Raw genomic sequence first — 23,554 nt, 5'->3', positions numbered from 1 at the left:
AGGGTATTATAGTGAATAAACAAAGATGAAGGTAAGTACTACAATATATAAGCTTATATACTCGGTTTGTATAACCTAAATACTCTGATTTCTGTCATATGTTATTATATATTATTATTGTATCGTGATACATCTTATGTATATCTGCCTTACCATCGAAAGAATGTTTGTTAAATATGAGGATAACCCTATGAAATTCATGCTGAATTCAATATAAATTTTTACGTAGTGTCAATTTTTACGGTAAAAACCTACAACTTAGGAAAGTGTAACAAGCGGATGGGGCTATGAAACATAACTAGACGTGTGGAAGTTGATAGAAAAAGTGAATTTATATAGTAAATGTATTCATGTCTGTTTCTACTTTAGATGTATCATTTGGTGGCACGGTACATGTATGCATGTATATATGTATATGTCTATATTTGTGTGAGTTTGTATGTATAAGTGTATTTTATGTATGCATGTATGTTTGTATGTTTATATATATATCTCTGTATCTATATATCTGTGTGTATGTTTGTATGTGGATGTATCTCTGTGCCTATTGTATGTAGATGTATGTATATACATGTATATTTCTGAACTATTAGAATAGGCTGCCTCGTATAGAATTGTTGTAACAATATAGATTACAAAAATGTATGGATGTCCGAATGTTGTTTATATATATGTTATATATATATATGTATGTGTGGGTATGTATATATATGTATGTATGTGTGTATGTCTGTTGTGTGTGTGTTTATATGTATATGTGTGTATGTGTGTGTATATATATGTATATGTATGTATGTATATGCATATGTATATGTGTATGTATATATATATATATATATATACATCCGTCTGTAGTCGGGTAGCATAATATTGCATATACGAAGAGGTTACCACGCTACATAAGTAAAGAAAAACACTATTATTTGTCTCTGTATGTCTGTAATGTGTGTGTGTATATATGCGCGGGTGTAGATAAATGTAGAAATTTATAAGTGTATTGATACACGCATATAGGTACATGTGGGGTTTAGATAACTTTCGGGTTTTATATTTATTCATATTTTGTTGGTTTATTTGTTTTAATTAAATTTATTTTTATTCTTATTTATTTATTTTTTATTTTTGTTTTGTTTTATTTACCTTAATGTAATTTTTACTTTATTTCTACGTAGTTTCAGAATTATTGTCTAGTTTCAGTAAATAAAACAAAGAGCGTTCAGCATGGATTCGCTTTTGAATATATGTATTAATGTGTGTATCTGTGTGTTGGCGTTGTCTGTGTATGTGTGTGTTATATGTGTGTTGCATGTATGTGTGGGTGGAGGTAGATTAAAAGGCACCGGTCAGTACTAGGTTGGCCATAGCTAAGGTTATTAACTTACAGACTCTAAGACAAGAAAACTAAACTCTCAAGTACCCTATGCCATAAAAAGCCAAAAGTTAGGTTGGATGGGGGAAGGGGAAAAGAAAAAAGATATTTATTATCTTCAAAGACCTCACTCATCCTTTTACCGTTTTTTGTTTTTTTTTTACTCCCACCCAGGTTGTATTTTAACTTGATAAACGAAATAGAAAAATGTATTTGGTGGAAATGTCACTTTTGAAGGTAATTCTTGGCCTGAAGACGTAATCCCCCAACGTGGGTGATTACAGAAACATGTATGCACATATGTAGTCATTAATGTTTGTATAAATAAAATTAATATATTTATATATATATATATTCATATATATATATATATATATCTTATTTATAGTATTCCGAATTTTATTGGGTTTATATAACTGAAAATTCGGTAACCGTTAATATATCAATAAAGTTTAAGTCAAAATGAGATGACTTAAATTGTAAGCTTCAAAATTACCATCTTTTGTAATTGAACATTCATATATTGAGCATTCATATATTGTTTTAACAAAATCAACTCATCAAAGAATGTATTGATAGCAACAAATAGTGTATTCCGTCGTTCCTTACAATTGTTTCAAGACCATTTGGACAAATTCAAACCCTATATCGTTCGAAAATTTTCACAAGAACGGCCTCTCATCAGACGTTATGAAAAAAAAAACACTTTTCAAACAGAAAACAAAACCTTGGAAGGAATAGATGTAGGTAAAAAATTTAATAATAACAATTCGAGCATATCCACGAGTGAAAAATTTACTTTTATCATGACTAATGTTTGTGCAAAATTTCAAAAGAATTTGAGGCGTGGTTATTGAGAAAAGTGCAAACAAACGAACGGATGAACGGGAGTTAATTACTAGGTCCAATCCCTCCTTTATCGGAGGATCAATCAATGATAAAAATGGGGTTGTGTAGGTACAGATAGCTAGCTAGCTAGCTAGCTAGCTAGCTAGATAGATAGATAGATAGATAGATAGATAGATAGATAGATAGCTATATAGATAGATAGATAGATAGATAGATAGATAGATAGCTATATAGATAGATAGATAGATAGATAGATAGATAGATAGATAGATATGAACAGCCTGAGATAGGAAGATAATTAGTCATGTGACTGAGTAATTCTTGACAACATTCCGAGTGGGTCGATATAACAAATGACTTTTTCATTTAATAATTCTCTCATCAACTTTACAGAAACCCACAGAACGTCGGAATAAGCCAATAATTGAATTATATTAGAGCAGAGGGTTCCAAAATGTTTTATCCGTCCCCTCCCTAGCTACTACGAAGCTCTCTTGGGATCACGTATCCCACACACGCATGCAAACATATATATACAGTATAATTACTAGCAGGGAGACCGGACGTTGTCCCGGATTTAATGATGATCAACGAATGTTTCACACTCTCATATTTTTATTGTCATCGATATCCGTGAAATCACATTTTTTCAATCAAATCGATTGATTGCCTGCTTTAGTTGGGAACCCATCGCGGGGAGACATGTGAAGCTTCCTCCCATCGCACTGCAATGGGAGGAAGCTTCACATGTCTCCCCGCAGCGACTTAGTCCACGCCACATTGTAGTCTACATTCTACTGTAGAGAACTTACTGTTGATTTTATAATTTATTTTTAGGTTTGTAGAGCAGTTAAATATTTAAGACCACTTCCATTGTCTTCCTCAGACACTTTTATATGATATATAAAATACTAGCAGGGTGACCCGACGCTGCCAGGATTGAATGATGATTGACGATTGATGATTTATTATCATCAAAATTGAAATCGCTCATTTCAATCAAATCGATTGACTGTGTGCTCTAGTTGGGAACCCATCGTGGTGCACCAGGAGAAAGCTTCACATGCCTCCTGCAGTGACTTATTCACAATACATTGTAGTCTACATTATACTGTAGAGAACCTACTGTTGATTTTATAAAATTATTTTTTATGTACAATGGCTTGAATTAAAGTTTAAAATGAAAATTCAAGTACCATGCTTCAATTGTGCTCTAAACAGAAACATTCATTTTGAACGCGCTCCTGCCATATCAAAGAACCTACTGCTGATTTTATATGGCTGGCTTAAATGCTTGTGCGGTGATAATGGCTTTAATTTAAGGTCAAGTATCATGGTGCAATTGTGTTTTAAACAGAAATGTTCATTCCGGACACGCTCATGCCATATCAATAACTTACTGTTGATTTTATATGTCAGTCCACTCGGCTTGTGCGGTAATAAAACTTCTTTTGTGATGTTAGGCTGTGTTAGGTGTTAACTTTGTTCAAAATCGCCTGTTCGGATTATTTCGATTATCGATTATCGATACTTATTAAAGACTTTCCAATACAAAACCTACCTAAGAACGAGTGAAATTACATGAAAATCGGCCCAACCGTTTGCGAATCGATGTGGAACGAACTCATATACACACGCATACACACACAAACACATACACACACATACACACACACACACATGCACATACACATACACACACATAAACACACACGCACACACATACACACACGCATGTTAGAGAATGGATAGAGAGAGAGAAAGAGAGAGAGAGAGTGTATGTGTGTGTGTGTGTGTGTGTGTGTGTGTGTGTGTGTGTGTGTGTGTGTGTGTGTGTGTGTGTGTGTGTGTGTGTGTGTGTGAATTATAGTGTAGACACGTTGACCGGAAGTCAAGATCAGTTGATTGGATTGCGTGTGAGTCACGTGATCAGGTTAGCTGAATTGAAGAGATTTGGTTGGGACTTGGACGAGAGCGGACGGCTTCGCCGTTGTCTCCTCCCCTTCGCTGGGGTGGGGGGAACGAACGCTGACGGGGTAGAAATAAAACCTAGAAAAAGAAACAACACAGGCCAAATTCACTTTCCAATCTTCTGCGAACAAACTTGAAGGTGAATACACACACACTCACATACACACACATACTCACACACACATATATATACACACATACTCTCACACACACACATACATGCACATGCATACACACACACGCACACGCACACGCACGTATACACACATACACATACACACACGCACATACACATAAACACACACACATACACAGACGCACACCCACGCACACACACAAGCACACACACACGCACACACTCACACAAACACACATACACACACAGATATTCACACGCAGACAAAGTCCCTTTTATATAATAGATAGATAGATTTTTAAAAAATCAGTTGATCAACCCTTGTTTCAATCAAGCTTTCTCCCGATATATTTTGATCACAGAAAAAACATGTAAGAATATTCCTCGGTTTTCGGATCGAATTATGTTCGAAAAAAACTTCCATTTTAATTGTTCTAAATATTTGTAGTTTGTAATTACCTCACAAAGTGACACGTAATAATTTTCTATCTAACACTTCTCACTTGACACCCAGCTCTATAATATATATGAGGGAAAAATGAATGTACAAATATCCAAAGAAATGCTACTAAGGCTAAACTACTTTCCTTTAACAACTACAAAAAAACTTCTCAATCACCGATTGCTATGACAAATAGCTTCCTACTTCTCGGCTTAACATTCACAGGCAATATGAATCAGAACAAATACATTAAGGATATTGCTAGGCCGGCTGCAAAGAAGTTGGACTCCCTATAATGTGCTAGAAAATTACTCACATCAGAGAGCATTCTATATCTTTACAAAGCCTATACACGGGTATTCTTGCCACATCTGGACTAATTCTGGTCAAGTGGCTAATGACACGAACTGAGGAAATTGATGTTCTAAGTTCGAATCCAATTCATTCTACAAAAATCAGTTTCACTAAATATATTGGTAACCTTCTCCTAATGCTTCCCGTAAGTACCCCATAAAAGAATTCTGACTAGAAAAATATCGGAGAAACCAATGCCAACAATCGAGGCCTCTGTTCAGTCTCGAAAGACAGGGAGAGGAATACAAATGTAGGGACAACTGCGCATGGAATTGGGAGGCAAGTGTTGCACAATCTCCAGCCACACCTCTCCTGAATTGGCACTGTTTGAGTCCAGTGGCAAGGAGAAGACCACGATGACTGGAAACAATGCAAAGATAAACGGACAGCACATACAGCACCCGGAAGTCCCAACTGGCCACCCATTTAGTACTGATCAAGTTCAACGTTGCTTAACTTTCGTGCCGTATAATACCAACAAGTTAATCTATGAATACGATATGATGACTAGTGCATCTACCACTAGTCTCTCACTCTTAGACAAAATCCAATTAATCAAATCTAATAGATTCCGCCCTGTCTATCAAGCTCCAACCTCTGTCTCATCGCCACAGTGTTACATCATTATGCTTGTTTTACAGGTACTTCAATAGACTGTGCTCCGATGAACTCATAGCACTTGTACCCTTCCGATGTACATATATCCGATTAAATTGACAAGCAGCAAAATCTCACCCTTCACCGTTGAGATCCCAAGATGCCGAAAAGACTTCTGCACTAATAATTTCTTTATAATCCCCTCCGTTTCCTAATTCGCTTACTGTACAGTAATATTAATAGACATCTCACTGCTAACTCTCCACAATATCCTAGTTCGACATGATCCCAAATAGTAATCCGTTACGTTTCAAGTGGCAATATGCCTTGTTTGGGGAGAGAAAACAACGGACAAAATATAAAGATTGGAATAGTTAATTATAAACAAAAATAATCTCATCACAAACTATAATTGTAAAGGAAACGAGAGAAAAAATAGAGAAGGGATGAGAAGGAGGGGATATAACGAGCAGAAAAAGACTAATTTTATTCCTCATGTTCCATATAACTAGTTTTGCCAACTGTCGTAGTCAGGGTTCCTCTATAAGGCCACCATTCGCCCACATATGGAGTGCTGTTATCACATTTGGGCTGGTGCGTCTGCTACTAGTCTCTCACTCCTGAACAGGGTTCAAAAGAGAGTCGCCAACCTGATAGGTCCTGAATTTTCATCTAAGCTTCAGCTTCTGTCCCATCAACGAAATGTTGTATTCCTCTGCCTATTCTACAAGTATTTTAATGGTGAATGCTCTAGCGAACTACAAGCACTTGTACCCCCCTCGACATAAATACCCCCGACAAACCAGACAAGCAGCTAAATCCCACCCCTTCACAGTAGAGATCCCTAGGAGTAAGAAAGCTTTCTACTCCAACAGTTTCTTCTGCAGAACTGCTAGACTTGGAAACTCCCTTTCGTGATTCTGCTTTCCCAACTGTACTGACATGCAGAAGTTCAAGTGTAATGTGAACAGACATCTTGCTGCTCATCTCCCTTCATAATATCCCTGCAACTTATGTCCCCGATAATAATCCCCTACTTCGTTATTTCCATGGCAGGTGCTCGTCTGAACTCCAATCTCTGGTCCCCCCTCGCCAATCTTTCACGAAAAGCACCCGTCTAGCTGAATCCACTGTGAAAAATTTCCCCCACTCTTTATCTGTGCCTAAATCAAAACGTGGATTCCATGAACAAAGCTTCTTTCTTAGAACTGCACGCCTGTGGAACTCTGTTCCGTCTGCCTGCTTCCCACCTGACTACAACTTGGATGTCTTCAAGTCCAACGTTAACAAGTTCTTAATGAACCGCCCTCTTAAGTAAACACTTCATTAAATCTCCACATTAACGTACTGTACTTGCAATAACCCTTATCCCTGAGTGGCTTCCGGGCCTTGATAAGTGGTGACCACCGTGTAAAAAAAAGGATGAAACAATCTAATGGGTGAACTCACAGATCACATTGCTTGCTAGTATATCACTAAAACTCATTTATTTGAATATACATATATATATATATATATATGTATATAAGGGGAACAAAGAATATATATTTAAAAAAATCAAAATAGAAAAAGCTCAACACTTAAGAGGAGAAATTAAAACCAAATAAAGCCAGTTTTTATTTATATTTTACATTTTTGCCCTTCTCGTTTTCTGATGAGAGGCATTTAGCTTCCAAATATTATGGCCTAAAGAGATGATATAATAGTTATATGGAATAATTATTCCTCATCTTTATTTAATATATATATATATATATATATATATATATATATATATATATATATATAAAAGAAAAAGGAAAACAAAACAAGCGAAAATATTTTACCTCCATCGCATTCTTGCAAAGTATATATATATATATATATATATATATATATATATATATATATATATATATATATATATATATATAAATACTTTGCAAGAATGCGATGGAGGTAAAATATTTTCGCTTGTTTTGTTAAGGGAAATTGTTTCCATAATTTTTTATTGCTAAAGTGTTTTTTATTCAATAAGTCTAAAGAAAAGCTGATCTTGTGAAAATTTTCAAACGACATAATGCTTGAATTTGCCCGAATACTCTTGAAACAATTGTAACTAACGATCAAATACGCAATTTGTTGCTATCAACCTATTCTTTGAAGTCTTGGTTTTTGTTAAAACAATATATATATATATATATATATATATATATATATATAAATTTTAATCATTCAATGAACGTAAAAATTTATGACGTAATATGTTTAAATTTCAAATCAAAAGATTTTTATTATTCTATGTAAGACAAAGAATACATTTAAATATTATAACTCCTTACTTATAGGATTTCGATGTCTACCATCTCTTCAGATCTTTTGATTTGAAATTTAAACATTTTACGTCATAAATTGTTAAATTCATTGAATGACTAAAATTTGATTCATTTGCTCTATCTTGTATATCGACCAATTCTTATTTAGATGGGATACTACTTATAGAATATTACTGCTAGTAATATCTTGTAAAACTTATAATCACACGTTTCCATGCGAGTTGATTGTTAGATAATTTTATTCTGAAGTAATTATATACAGGTGACCCATGAAAAACGGACCCCAACTCTAATTAGGCTCCGTTTCTTAGTGTTCTGTCCGAATGAAATGAAACTTTGGTCATAACTAGTTTATTATATTCAAAACATTACGTCAACACACTAGGGTCTTTGGCCTTTTTTCTCCGTTCTACAGCATATATTCTAGATGGCCTCCATTTAGCTTTTGTTTTTTTTGGGGGGGGGGGGTCACACTATATACATATATATATATATATATATATATATATATATATAGAGAGAGAGAGAGAGAGAGAGAGAGAGAGACATTGATTTCAGAATATATAATCTAAGCAACATGATGCGTAATAAGAGCACATCATTTCTAATAATTTATTGATTTCTGTCTAAATGTTATCATTTAGGGGTGCATTTCTATACATTTATTCAACGAGGTGAATTAATTTGATATTGGAAAAATTCATTTTAAAATTATTAAAATCGGACTTTTATAACTTAGCGCAATCATATTGATTTTTCTTCTTCTCGTGTGTCGTGGCATCATTCATGCCGTAGATGAAATCATGGTTAGTGTTCTCCACAGGCTTAGGTCTATTATTGGTCCGATTTCTTTGAAGACATCACATGATTTGAATTTGGCAGAATACATGGGGTTGATTATCATTACCTTCCCCAGCACGGTGGCATCTGGCTCAACTGTTCGCCCCTATTCTTACATCATCCACATAGCTGCAGTCGAATAACGTAACTCTTAATACCATAAAACCTGCTTAATCTGCTGGAGATGCATCCTCCTCCATGGCCATCCAACGTCCTGCTGCCGAAGTCATCAGAGTTACCTTCTCCTAGATGCATGTCTTAACTAAAACTAGGGGTGCATACCTCTCCCAGTGAATTAAATGTGCTTCCAGATACCAACCTGGAAATTTCTTATAACTCGGCGCGATACATACAGCGCCTAGTCTTCCCAAATAGTCACCAATCATATTAATTTCATATTAATTGCCAATCACTATTTTTGCTCATCAGTGTCTAATGTGTGCGAAGGGTGATAACGTACGTACGAACATGACATTTATTGCATTATTATACTTTTTATCCCCCACAGAACAAGAGTACATGACGTCCACTGCCTGATCCACGGATTATACTCACCACCACAAGGTAAGTAGTATTCATTTCATTCCCTCGGTGGGTAGATTAGACATCAGGGTCGGATAGTGGGATTAAAAAACCAGTGGTCTTTGAGAAGGAGAACTCTGGCCTGCAAAAAATTCCTACGCAGTCCCATCAGTGTTCCATTTTAAGTGCCTCTCGGGTGATTATTAGGGCTATGACTACAGCATATTCTTTTCATTGTTTTGACTTCTGAGTATATATCCGACACAGACACGGTTAATCAACCGAAAACCACATCACTCTATATAAGAGCATATAAGATATCAACGGATACACACTCAAGGGTCAAACAATAAAAAACTGTGGTCAAAACCCTAGTGATTATCAAAGAGAGAACGCAAAGTCCGGGAGGGTATAATTCTTAGAACTGCATAGCCCAAACAACATATCGGAATCAACAGGACAAAGGCAATTTCAGAAATAGCATAGTCTCTAGCTAATTAACAATACTAGTTATACGAGAAGATATATAGCCAAGGTGCGCATATTCAATTTATCCGTCTGAAACTAAACCGATGAACATATATACGCTGTTGTGAGTAGATTAGATGCGGGTGTGGTAAAATAATATGTTATAAACGGAAATATATACTTAAGGTTAGTTTAAGTCAGAGAAGTGGGCTAGGCTAACGTGTACCGAAATTCATGTATTGGGAGGAAGTACGTAGCAAAGATGCATGATCGATCTAAGCTCTTGGGTGTCCAATACCAAGGCGAACTAGCGTCTGTTTCTGGGGCCACATCATCTAAATGAACTGGTGTGACATTCATCCTGTATTGGTTGAAATGATTTCTTTCAAGGGGAATATTAAATCCAGAAACAGTCTCCTGTCACATGTATATCTGGGTCCGGGGCTTGATGACGTTAGTTTGGTAGTTTTGTTTGTTTGTTTGTTTGTTTGTTTGTTTGTTTTGTTTGTTTGTTTTATTTAGGGGTGTGTCAACGATCTCCCACTTACAGAACCTGGTATTCCAAAAGTATCACTTACGAGGTTTATTCAATAAGTTCCCTGACTTTTTGTACAGGCATTTCAAATGTCCGTAGACTCATGTAAATTCGGCATGTTTTCGCTATACATCTTATGAGATGACTGACTAATTTTTATGATTTCAGGTCAAATGAATAGCTATAACAGTAATTGGAATACACTCTACTAAAGCCTAGTTGTCACAGCTGGTGAATTTGAAAAATTCAATCTGAACATAAGGACACTAGAACAATGAAATGCCATAAAATACTGTTTCAAACTTGGTATATAAAATTTCACAAAAACGTATGGAATGCTTCAGACTGCTTTTGGACTATTTTGCATGAATCCAGCATCAGTTTTTTAATGGCATAACAGATTCAATGAAAGCAGGGAGTCTGTGAAAGATGATGAGAGGTGTGGGATAAGTAAGGAAGTCAGAACACCAGAGTTGAGTGGCAAAATAAAAAATTTCATGGCTAAGGACCGTCGTGTGTGTATGGAGACAATAAGTGCATAGTTTGATGTCAGTGTGGGAACTGTACACACAATTACTCGTGTAGTACTGAGGATGTGGAAGACTTGCGCAAAGTTTCGGTCAAGAGTGCTCCATTCTTGTCACAGACTATTTGACCAAGATAAGTATCAAGACAGTTCCTCGCCCTCCCAATAGTCCAGACCTTGCTCCCTGTGACTTTTGGTTATTCCCTAAACTCAAGGAACCCTTAGAGGCTGTCGTTATGAGACAATTAAGGAGATGAAAGGGGCTTTGACGAGAGTCATTGACATGCTCACAAAAGAGGTCTTTTATGGGGCCTTCCCGAAGTTGTTGGAACGGTACAATAAGCGCATTGTAGCTGAAAGAGATTACTTCGAAGGAGTCTAGAGTTCCATGTGTGTACAATCAATAAAAAGTGCCCATATGGATCCTTGAGACACGCCAACGTTGATACTTTGAGCTTCGGATTTCTGCCTAATTTTTGCTAATTTTCTTTAAAAACTATTTTCATTAATAATTAATTTTCTACCTCATAGTTTTTTTTTTAATTGTACATGTTCATTACTGCGACATTACTAATGACGAAGAAGCACCGATTATTATATAGTCGCTCTTCATTGTATCTATATCTGCTTATGTCAATAGACTTTATCATGTGTGGCGTGATAGCTTACCTCACATACAAGTGACTGTTTTCAAATCCGTTGCGTCATTGTTATCTGATTGTGGAAATAATTTTATATATAAAAAAATAAATACATACATTCAAACACATACACAAACACGTGTATACACTTAAGTAGGTGAGAGAGATAGAGGGAGAGGAAGAGGGAGAGAGAGGAATAGGAGAAAGACATGTAGGGGACAGGAAAGAAAAAAATGAAAGTCCTTGACAAGAACCAAAATAGGGTTTTGTTTTATAAGAAATCGTGAAGTGTAGCCAGGCTGAACTTGTCAAAGAAGGAGGGAATTTGCTCCATGAAAGAAATTGAGATATAAAAAAAGATAAAACTGAGAGAAAATGAAAATGAAATAGAAGATTACGAATAAGAAAAAAGACCGACTACACCTCGTGGACGGACTCTAGCTGTATAAAGGTCCAGACACTTAAGCTTTCTCTTGTTGCTACAACATACTTCTGATTTCTATAAGATCCAACCTGCAATTTGGGACACTGTGGCTGTAATTTAGCCAGACTAACTACTCTTCACGAATGAAGTAAATCTGTATGCTAGTTTGAGGTCATAGATACTAAACTGATATAGTCCAATGAAAAAAGGACAACTGCTCTTCATGGATGAACTTTAGCTGCATTCAGAACAGAAACTTGTGAAATATGTGAATCTACCTATATATATAAGTAAGTTATAAAATGTATATGGCGATTACGCTACATTGAATATTCTGCGTTCCATCTACTCTAGGATTCTTCAGGCTTATGCGCATAAGCCTGAAGAATCCTAGAGTGGATGAAACGCGTGTAGCTTAATCGCCATATACATTTTATAACTTACTAACAAGCTCTACCTACGTATTGAGCACTTTTGAAGTAAATACTTAAAGTTTACGCATAAATCTATACTTTCGTATATTAATTTTATATAAATTAAGTAGTTATATATATATATATTAATTGAAATTTATTATTGAGATGAGTATTATTTATTAATTTATTTATTGAGGACTATTACCCTCACCCAAAGCCGGTCAGAGGCTTGTTTGGCAAAAAAAAACGTGGGAAGACGATAAGAACTATGGATGACAGTAATTGCTGATTATGCAGTTAGGAGATTCGGAATTCCTATCCCGTCGCAGTTAAGAGATTCAGAGTTCCTACCTGTTGCAGTTACCACCTGACGAAGGCCAGAGGAATAGTTGGCCGAAATGTCGTGAAACAACAACTAAGGAAGATGAGAATAATATTCCGCAATAAATAAATTAGGGAATCTGCCAATTTAAAGAATTTTAGTTGGAAAAAGCATATGCGGACACACACAAGAGAGAAACCACTACCCTATTCCATGATAATACTCAGACGTCCTGTATGAAAATGCTTATGGTTAGTCTGTGTTTTTGTGGAATTTATAAGTCATTAAGTGGTCTCAAATCACTGTTGAGTCCTGAGGGGTTTAATCTCCAAATAAATTGAGTGTTTTTTTTTTTCAGATTTGCGTCTTTCTTGTTTTGTGCTGAAATTAAATGCCGTGGCGGGTGTGGGGATACATTTAATACTGTCTGTTGAGTGGGTTAGGAGGTTATAATGTATAGCCATTGAATGTTGCGTTGATTTTTCCCTAATGATGTGGTTATTAAGGCGGAGGCGAAAGTCCAGGTATGTTTACCCTTCGTGTACTTTGTACAATATATATATATATATATATATATATATATATATATATATATATATATATATATTGAGCTTGGGTATTTGGACAGTGTAAAAACATTGTTCGGTTGCCGCATAGTAGCAATGGTTAGGAGCTCTGACTGCCGTTTGGGCGGTCGGGTTTTGATCCTGGCTTAAGGTAGTTGCTTGTCTAGCCGCACTGATGAGCTGTGACACAGCAAAACAGTACTCTATGCGGATCACTATATATATATATATATATGTATATATATATATATATATATATATATATATATATATATATATATATATATATATATACTGGGTGTCAGAAAAGTCACTGAAAGGTTGAAAATCTTTGTCATTTTACCATTAATCGTTATTTTTTCTCTATTTCAGATATTTTAGAGATAATATATTTTGGAAATTAATTATAATTATGTATACAAGTTGTGAAATTGTTTTTACCAAAATCAGAGATCAATGGTTTTGACTCAAAGAGCTCATCAGCGGCATTTTTATATAACAACACAATTCGAGACATTGTGCGCCGATTTGAAGAGCAAGAAGCTTGTGTGGATATCTTAAAGAAAGAGTCTATGTAAACAAACCCAAAAGCCTGCAAGAATTGAAAGAAAACATCAGGAAAGAAATAAGGGAGTTAAACGGTAATCCAAAGATTCTTCAAATCTGTCGTGAATGATGTTTTAGAAAGAGCACAAATATGTGAAGTTGAACATGGGAAACATTTAAAAGACATTATTTTTCATGAATAAAGATTGTTCGAATTTTGCATTTTTTTTTATTTCTAAGTGTCTTAGTCAGATTGTGTTAAAATTACGGAAAAATGGCAAAACGTAAATAATCTTTTTAAGTACAAAACACGTTAGTGACTTTTTGGCCACCTGTATATATATATATATATATATATATATATATATATATATATATATATATATATATATATATATATATATATATTATATGTATATATATATATATATATATACTGGGCTAACACTTGATCACTATGTTAGATACATAGACATCCTAAAACTCAAATCTGTTAATATATATATATATATATATATATATATATATATATATATATATATATATAACTACTTACTTTACTCACATAAATTTATACAAAAGTATAGATTTATGTGTAAACTTTAAGTATTTACTTCAAAAGTGCTCAATACGTAGGTAGAGCTAGTTAGTAATTTATAAAATATATATGGCGATTAAGCTACACTGAATATTCAGCGTTTCATCCACTCTAGGATTCCTCAGGCTTATGAATCCTAGAGTGGATGAAACGCTGAATATTCAGTGTAGCTTAATCGCCATATATATTTTATAAATTACTACATATATATATATATATATATATATATATATATATATATATTCTGGGGATTCACTCATTGTACCGTTCTGAAAGAATAACATTATTATTTAGAAATCCGTTTTTAACATAGGGAGTGTGTTTTTTTAACTATTCTTTATTTTCACCTAACAATTTAATAATAAAAAAAATATCATAAAACTTGAATTTAACTTAACAAGGCCGATAACCATTAGTCGCGTGCTCTCGTGTAATGAATGAATGCGTGAATGTAGGATTGACATGAAATTCTTAAAGATAAACTAAAATGACCGAAAAATGGGCTGAAATGACTTAAATAAATAAAAAGTAAATGACTTACAATGACTTTAATGAACTTAAGAATGAACTGAATAACCTTAAGAATGATTTGAATGCTTAAAAAATAACTGGAATCCTTCAAAAACAACTTGAGTGATCTGGAGAATAACTTGAATGGTTTTGAGACTGACTGGTTGTAAAATGGGTGATCATTTTACATTAAATTAATACAGAAAAGTGATCACCCACTTTATATCACAAAGATACAACATAAGTGCAGCATGTAGTAAGAACAGATACTACACTTTGGTCTTGGCCAAAAGGCCAAGAAAAGGGTATTTATTTACTCCCCCACCGAGTAAATTAGGCACAGGGCTGATTTTTAAAGTGGAAAGTGGAGGGGAAATGGAGAACAACTCCCCAGGGAGTAGGGGAGCTGGATAGTGACAATTGATATGAAGGATTTCCCCTACATTGACCAAGCTCTTATATGTGGGGTTGGTATTTATTTGTCCCCCACGAGCAAAGTAGGCACAAGGCTGATTTTTAATGTGAGGAGTGAAGGGGAAATGGGGACCAGCTCCCCAGGGAGTAGGGGAGCTGGATAGTGACACAATTGGTATGAAGGGTTTGCCCTACATTGACCAAGATCTTATATGTGGGGTTGCTCCCACATATGGTCTTTGCTTGCAGTATTGGCCAAAAGATCAAGAAAAGCTTAAAAAGCTAAGAACAGTATCTATTAACAACAGTCCTTTGATCTTAACCAAAAAGGCCAAGCACAAAAGTGTTACGGACAGACCGACCGACAGACCGACGGAGTGACTTCTAGAGTCGCTTGCACGCGACTAAAAATACTATTAAAAATCGCGCGGTACAATAAGTGCATATATATACATACATAATTTTTTTTATTATAATAATTAAATACACACAGGCACTAGTGTTTCATCCTTTCGAGAATCTTCAGCGCAGGGTCTCACGATTTACATCAGTCGACAAGTTCGAACCCGGCAACACGAGCCATTTCTGGCTCGATTAGCAAAGACCGTATCCAATCGGCTTCCATTAACCGCAAGAAACGACGTTGAATTTATACATTTTATTTTATATGTTCTTTACGTCAGTCACAGTGACGTAATCATTATGCGATGATCTATGCATAAGTGCTAGATTGACCGACTTAATTCAACTGAAAGTGCTCAACGATAAGAAACGGATTTCTTGGCTGAGATAATTATTTTTTCACTATAATAATTAAATACTTACAGATTAATATATATATATATATATATATATATATATATATATATATATATATATATATATATATATATATATATATATATATATATACACTAAAATACGTTATTTATGGAATATCATTCTGGAAACTAAATTCATACATTTGTGCACGGATTTGCTAAAAAAAACTCTGTAAGTCGCACGCAGCCCGCGGGCCATATATCGCTAACCATTATAACAATTTTATCTTATAAAACCTGTTTGTTTTTGTTATACGTATATTTAATTCATAAACCAACTGTTTTTGTCTCCTTAACAAAAAACATACTTGATATCTACTGTCGGGATTAGCGTCCCGTATTTCTATTCGAACTTCTAAGCTGTTCTCTACATCTTCTCATCCCAGACAGTCCGGCCGAGTTTTACTTATTTTTGTTTTTTCTTTCACTCCTAATGGATAAACCACTCTGTCAGCTTTCGAGAACAATTCGGCGATTAGTTCAAGCGTAACAATATCAATTTTACGTTACCTGACAAGCTATCTGCATTTATTATCACGGCTAGTCAGAAAAGATTTACAAAACGCCGTCATAACGACCGAGCGAAATTAATAAACAAACTCCACCATTATTATATTTTTTTTTACAAAGGAGTCCCCACTTATCAAGGCCCGGAGGCCACTCGAGTATAATTGTTCATGAGTGTACGGCGGTCAATTGGACAATATCGTAGTAATTGTTAGCAGTGAAAATTCGGTAAATTGGATTACTTAGGGAGACGGCTCATCAAGAACTTGTTTACATTGGACTTGAGGACGATCATATTGTAGTCAGCTGGTAAACAGGCAAACGGAACAGTTGTGCAGTTCTAGGAAAGAAACTTTGTTCATGGAATTTACGTTTAGGTTTAGGTACAGATAAAGGATGGGGGAATTATTGATAGTGTTTTCAGCTAGACGAGTGTTTCTTGTAAAAGTTTGGCGAGGAGGATCATAGATTGAAGCTCAGTCGAGCACTTGCCATGAAAATATCGATAGAGCAGAAACAGGCTCACAATGTCTCTTTTGTGGGAAAGAGGTTGTAGTGTAGAGAAAAGGGCATCCCCTACTAGATTACAGCCCCTGTAGCAGACACAAATAGACCCCTTTTCTTCTCGCGCATTCGCTTCCTCTGAGTGAGTGATGCGGCATTAAACTGTCCAATCTGAGGACTTGCACACGAATACAAATTAACCCCCAGGGACCAGACAGCTTCCGGTCCCAAAAGAAAACTCTCTCTTACGCTACCAGCCTTCGTCGGCGCTAGACGCCTGTTCTCTTCGCTGCTCCTACTAAAGGTATTGACGACAGCCGCCGGCTGTAACTACCTCGTAAGGCAGTGGAGACCCGACTCTACTTTCTTCCTTCAGTACGCTCTGCGAATAAACCTTTCCCTTGTTAAGTTGAAGAAGTTGTTTGTCATTGTTCATAGACTTGTGTTATTTTATTTTATTAGGGAAATTCCCAAAAATGGTGACTCCGTCGTGATAACACATTTCCGAACAGGCACTTCTTTCGCGTTTTAACAGGGCAAGGAAGGCGCGCATTTTAAAAACCAGCACATGGTTTCCGACCACCCACATAAACAGACAACGGATTCGGGAGAGCACGTTTAAAACTTTAAAAAAAAAAAAAAAAAAAAAAGACGTTATTTCCCTCTCTTCCTTATTGGTTTTTTTTCCGTTATAAATATATATATATATATATATATATATATATATATATATATATATATATATATATTATAAACTAAGGAGCGTACAAAAAAAAAAAACGAACTTCTCAACAAAGAAAACCAAGCGAACCACTACCCACAGGAATAACTTCTAATGCTATCTTTTTTCTACCTTGAACATTTCTGCCGTGTTAACGCGCACCGCGCATAAGAAAAAACTCAACACAAAAAAAAAAGAACTTTCACGAAGTTTTTCCGCATTAGCACTCTTCGACCAAAATGTAAGTACTTAAAGAGTTCATTTATCTTCAGGTTCACACACATTTACAAAAAAAAAAAAGAAAAAAAAACCCATATTGTCCACAATTTTTTTGCTTCACGGCTCTTCCTGATATAATGTTTTTTTTTAGCTTTATTTCATGGTAATTTTGTTTCTTTCTTCTCCTCCCCCATTAGCCTGTTAAAATTTTTTTTTGTATTGTCTCTGTTTAAAGATTTTCCCCATATTTCTCCTTTCTTCTCCACGTGGTCCATATTCGGCGTCCTTTCAGATTTCGGATAGATTATATATATATTTTTAAATATTTGGTATCTACTTTCGGTAGTGACGATGACAACGTTGCCTGCCTTCGCCGGTGATGTTCGGGTTTGGTTTGCTCAACTCGAGTCTTATTTTGCGGCGAACAACGTGTCAGAGCAAACGAAGCTGCACATTTTATTCAGTGCCTTCCCCGCGTCATTGACTCCTGCGGTCAAGGACTTAATAACGGACACCCCGTTAAACTCCACTTATGATAGCATAAAACGGGAGGTGCTACTACGGACGTCCGTGTCGGTGGAAAAGCGTTTTCAAACGCTGGTCCATGACGAGCACTTAGGTGACCGCAGGCCGACGGAACTACTCCGTAGAATGAGGGAACTGGCAGAGGACGTCCCTCCTGACAGTGCCTTAATTAAGCAGCTCTTTTTCTCAAGGCTGCCGGCGCAGGTAAAGGCCATACTTGCGCCAATGTTTGAAAAACACACCGTCGATGTAGTAGCAGCATCGGCGGACAAGGTCATGGACTTTGTGAGGGGGCCTACCACCGCGGCGATTCCACAACAGCCTACTGAGGTACCCGCAGGCACCGCAAATGTAAGACAGGATGCTACATCGGTGGCTATACTAACGGCCATCGAACGCCTCACTAGAGAGGTGAGCAAGCTCAATATGGGCAGGTCGCACTTACCCAGACGCCGCTACAAAAGCCGCTCATCTTCCCCGCACCACCGTCGCCGTGCAAACATGCCGGGACTATGTTTTTATCATAGTCGCTATGGCGCTGAAGCACGGAACTGTAAAATGCCCTGCACTTTTAACAACCAAGGAAACTAAATTGTGGAAAGACGAGCACGGACAAACTTTCCACAAAATGCAAATAACCGTGCCTATTTCGTCACTGACGTAAAATCTCAAGCACGTTGCTTGGTAGACACTGGCGCTGCTTGTAGCATATGGCCACTTAGGCTACTTAAAGAAAGGCCACCAGTGTCATTGATAACACTGCAAGCAGTGAACCATTCACCTATCCCCACGTACGGTCAAATTTCACGTTCTCTGGACTTGAATTTACGGAGAGACTTTACGTGGGTTTTCACCGTAGCAGATCTACCGTACCCTATACTAGGCGCGGATTTCTTACATAATTTTAATTTAATGGTCGACATGCGCAGACGCCGGCTGATAGACGCTAGCACATAACTTTCCGTCCCTGGCTCGTTATCGAATGCCCCATCTATCAGCCCGGTATTTTTCATTGCCGCTGCGAATGACCCATACCACGAGGTGCTACACTCCTACCCGGAGTTAACCAATTTAAATTTTGTGGTGAGCAAACTCACGCACACCACAAAACATCACATTGAGACCACAGGTGCTCCTGTGTTCTCACGCCCTCGTCGCCTCCCTGTGGATAAACTTAAAGCAGCGAAGACAGAATTTAATCATATGCTACAGTTGGGAATTATACGCCCCTCGTCCAGTCCTTGGGCTTCCCCTCTGCATATGGTCCCAAAACGAGACGGAGATTGGCGTCCGACTGGGGACTATAGACGACTCAATGCCATGACGGTACCTGATCGTTACCCAATCCCGCATATTCAGGACTTTGCTTCCTCTCTACATGGTTGTAAGACCTTCTCTAAGCTAGATCTGGTTAAGGCTTACCATCAGATCCCGCTGAATCCGGCCGACATACCCAAAACTGCGGTTACAACTCCATTTGGAGCGTTTGAATTTCTTACTATGCCTTTCGGCCTACGTAACGCTGCCAGTACTTTTCAGCGCTTTATGGATGAAGTAGTGCGTGATTTAGATTTCGTCTATAACTATATAGATGACATTCTCGTGGCTAGTGCCTCACCTGAGGAACACGTCACTCACCTCAGCCTACTTTTTGAACGGTTTCATCAATACCAAGTGAGGATTAACCCTGGTAAATGCGTTTTCGGTGTTACGTCACTAGTTTTCCTGGGCCACATTATCAGCCCAGACGGTATATCTCCGTTGCCGGAAAAGGTGAAGGCTCTACAAGACCTTCAACCGCCCACTTCACTTCGCCAACTTAGACACTTCCTTGGTCTGTTGAATTACTACAGACGCTTTATCCCACACTGTGCGGATCCCTTAGCTCCTCTTTCCGACCTGTTACGTAACAGGAAGAAGAAAAACGAGCAGATCTCACTTAATGAGATCCAACTTAGAGCATTTGCTGAAGTGAAAAATAAACTAGCGACGACATCTTTGCTGGCACATCCTGTACCCGATGCCCAGTTTTCACTGGTCGTTGATGCATCGGGCACAGCTGTAGGTGTAGTGCTGCAACAGCAGCACCAACAACAGTTACAACCTCTTGCATACTTTTCGCGACAGCTGAAACCGGCCGAACAACGTTACAGCACGTTTGGCCGTGAACTACTGGCAATGTACCTCGCAGTGAAACACTTCCAACATTCACTCGAGGGCCGACAATTTGTGATCTACACCGATCACCGTCCGCTTACATACGCACTGCGTGCTAAGCCGGACAAATATTCTCCCCGCGAAACACGCCATTTGGACTTTGTTTCGCAGTTTACTAGCGATATCCGACATGTCGCGGGTGAGCAGAACGCAGCAGCAGACGCATTGTCTCGCCTGCCTATCAATTCTCTGTCCTCACCATCGGATATCGATTTGCAACAGATGGTCTTAGACCAGCCAAGTCTGGACACGTTGGATCCATCGTCACCTGAATTCGTGACTTGCAAATTCGCATATCTGCCCGTGCCTACTTCTGACACGCAGATCATCTGTGACACCTTAACGGATTCACCTCGACCATTCGTTCCAACGACCCACCGTAGAGTTGTTTTCGACACTCTACACAACCTGGCACACCCCGGACGCAAAGCCACAGTAAAGCTGATTACAGCTAGATTTTTCTGGCCTTACATGAGGCGTGACATCATTGCTTGGTCACGTTCCTGTGTATCCTGCCAAAAGTCAAAGGTGCACGAGCATATCCGCGCACCCCTTGGAATATTCAGCACCCCAGACGCTCGGTTTAGCCATGTTCACATTGACTTGGTTGGACCATGGCCGGTCAGTCAGGGATTCACTTATCTCCTGACCTGCATAGACCGTTTCACACGGTGGCCAGAAGTCATCCCACTCAGTGACATTTCGGCTGAATCTGTAGCGCGAGCCCTTATATCAGGCTGGATATCGCGCTACGGAGTTCCCACTACAATCACCACTGATCGTGGTGCACAATTCGAATCCCACCTATTCCGGGAACTGTCCAAGATCCTCGGGATCACTCGCATTCGGACAACAAGCTATCACCCTGCTTCGAATGGGATGATAGAACGCTTCCATCGCCAATTGAAAGCTGCATTACGCGCTTACCCTGATCAACAGCGATGGAGCGAGTACATACCGGTCATCCTTCTTGGCTGTCGGGCATCAATCAAGGAGGACCTGGGATATTCCGCAGCCGAACTGGTCTATGGAGCACCTCTATCGTTGCCAGGTCGGATGCTGACCCCGATAGAGGATATATCAACTGACACAGCTCTATATGTCAACAGACTACGAGCTTATCTCAGTAAGCTACCGCCGATGCACCCTAGGGAACAGACCATTAAATCTTTGGTTCCGAAGGACATAGGGACATGGACTCACGTGTTCCTTAGAAAGGACGCAGTAAAAGCCCCCTTAACTCCACCTTACACTGGCCCTTATCGCGTGCTTTCACGCACTGATAAAACTTTTATCCTAGACATTAGTGGTAAAAAAGAGACAGTATCGGTAGATAGGGTAAAAAGAGCCTTTCTGGACACATTAACACCTGAGCCACACATTCCTCCAACATACACACAGCATAATCATACACCTGAGGTAAATGTTCCACGTGAGAACAATTATGTGACCACTACACGTAGTGGTCGACGGGTACATTGGCCGAAGAGACTTTGCAAAAGTGTATTTCTGTTGAAAAAGAACATTTTTTTCTTCTCTCCTTTTTAGAACAGAACGTTTTCTGAACATATTCCAACTTTTCACAGAAAAGTAAGAACATTTTTTTTCTGCAAGAAAATAACCTAAAGAAACGGACATTTCTTATTGTATTTTTCTTTCTGCTATTTGTTATGCTACCTTTCTCTCTGTCGGCTTTCAGCCTAAGCAGGGGGTTATGTAGCAGACACAAATAGACCCCTTTTCTTCTCGCGCATTCGCTTCCTCTGAGTGAGTGATGCGGCATTAAACTGTCCAATCTGAGGACTTGCACACGAATACAAATTAACCCCCAGGGACCAGACAGCTTCCGGTCCCAAAAGAAAACTCTCTCTTACGCTACCAGCCTTCGTCGGCGCTAGACGCCTGTTCTCTTCGCTGCTCCTACTAAAGGTATTGACGACAGCCGCCGGCTGTAACTACCTCGTAAGGCAGTGGAGACCCGACTCTACTTTCTTCCTTCAGTACGCTCTGCGAATAAACCTTTCCCTTGTTAAGTTGAAGAAGTTGTTTGTCATTGTTCATAGACTTGTGTTATTTTATTTTATTAGGGAAACTCCCTAAACCCCCTCCTTTTCATAACCTATCATACTTTCATCAATCACAGTCCATTTTCTGTAGGCTGTTTTTGAACACAGTCAACGACGGATACTTCTGCTAGTACATATATATATATATATATATATATATATATATATATATATATATTAAGAATGCGAAAGAATATATAATTATTTCCACAGCCAGAGCTGCAACATTGTCTGGCTATGGAAATACACATACACACACACGTATATATATATATATATATATATATATATATATATATATATATATATATATATATTAAGAATGCGAAGGAATATATAATTATTTCCACAGCCAGAGCTGCAACATTGTCTGGCTATGGAAATACACATACACACACACACGTATATATATATATATATATATATATATATATATATATATATATAGTAATTTATAAAATATATATGGCGATTAAGCTACACTGAATAGTGTGCGTTTCATCCACTCTAGGATTCCTCAGGCTTATGCGCGAATTCTGTGGTTGTTTATCGTTTTTATATGGTCCTCTTCTATTGAGGATTTAGTTAGCCAATCAGCTTTCTAGTATCCACC

At 37.5% G+C, this 23,554-nt stretch overlaps 1 protein-coding gene and 1 pseudogene across 5 annotated transcripts in view; one reads left to right on the top strand and one right to left on the bottom strand.

The window, feature by feature from the left end:
- LOC145259710 (uncharacterized) overlaps window positions 1-23,554 on the top strand; it is a 138,908-nt gene that overhangs the window by 47,619 nt on the left and 67,735 nt on the right. For all 5 annotated transcript variants that reach the window (XM_080117390.1, XM_080117389.1, XM_080117387.1 and 2 more), the window contains exon 2: window positions 9,382-9,437. The gene's annotated coding sequence lies outside the window, so the exon portion shown is untranslated. The remainder of the gene's footprint in view (window positions 1-9,381; window positions 9,438-23,554) is intronic.
- On the bottom strand, window positions 15,091-15,254 carry LOC145260036 (U2 spliceosomal RNA; annotated as a pseudogene).

Source organism: Euprymna scolopes, chromosome 35 (genome assembly GCF_053919585.1).
Source record: "Euprymna scolopes isolate OS-2025 chromosome 35, ASM5391958v1, whole genome shotgun sequence".
NCBI classification, from domain to species: Eukaryota; Metazoa; Mollusca; class Cephalopoda; order Sepiida; family Sepiolidae; genus Euprymna; species Euprymna scolopes.
Note: the sequence above shows the minus strand (reverse complement) of the source record. Positions and strands in the feature narration are given on the sequence as shown.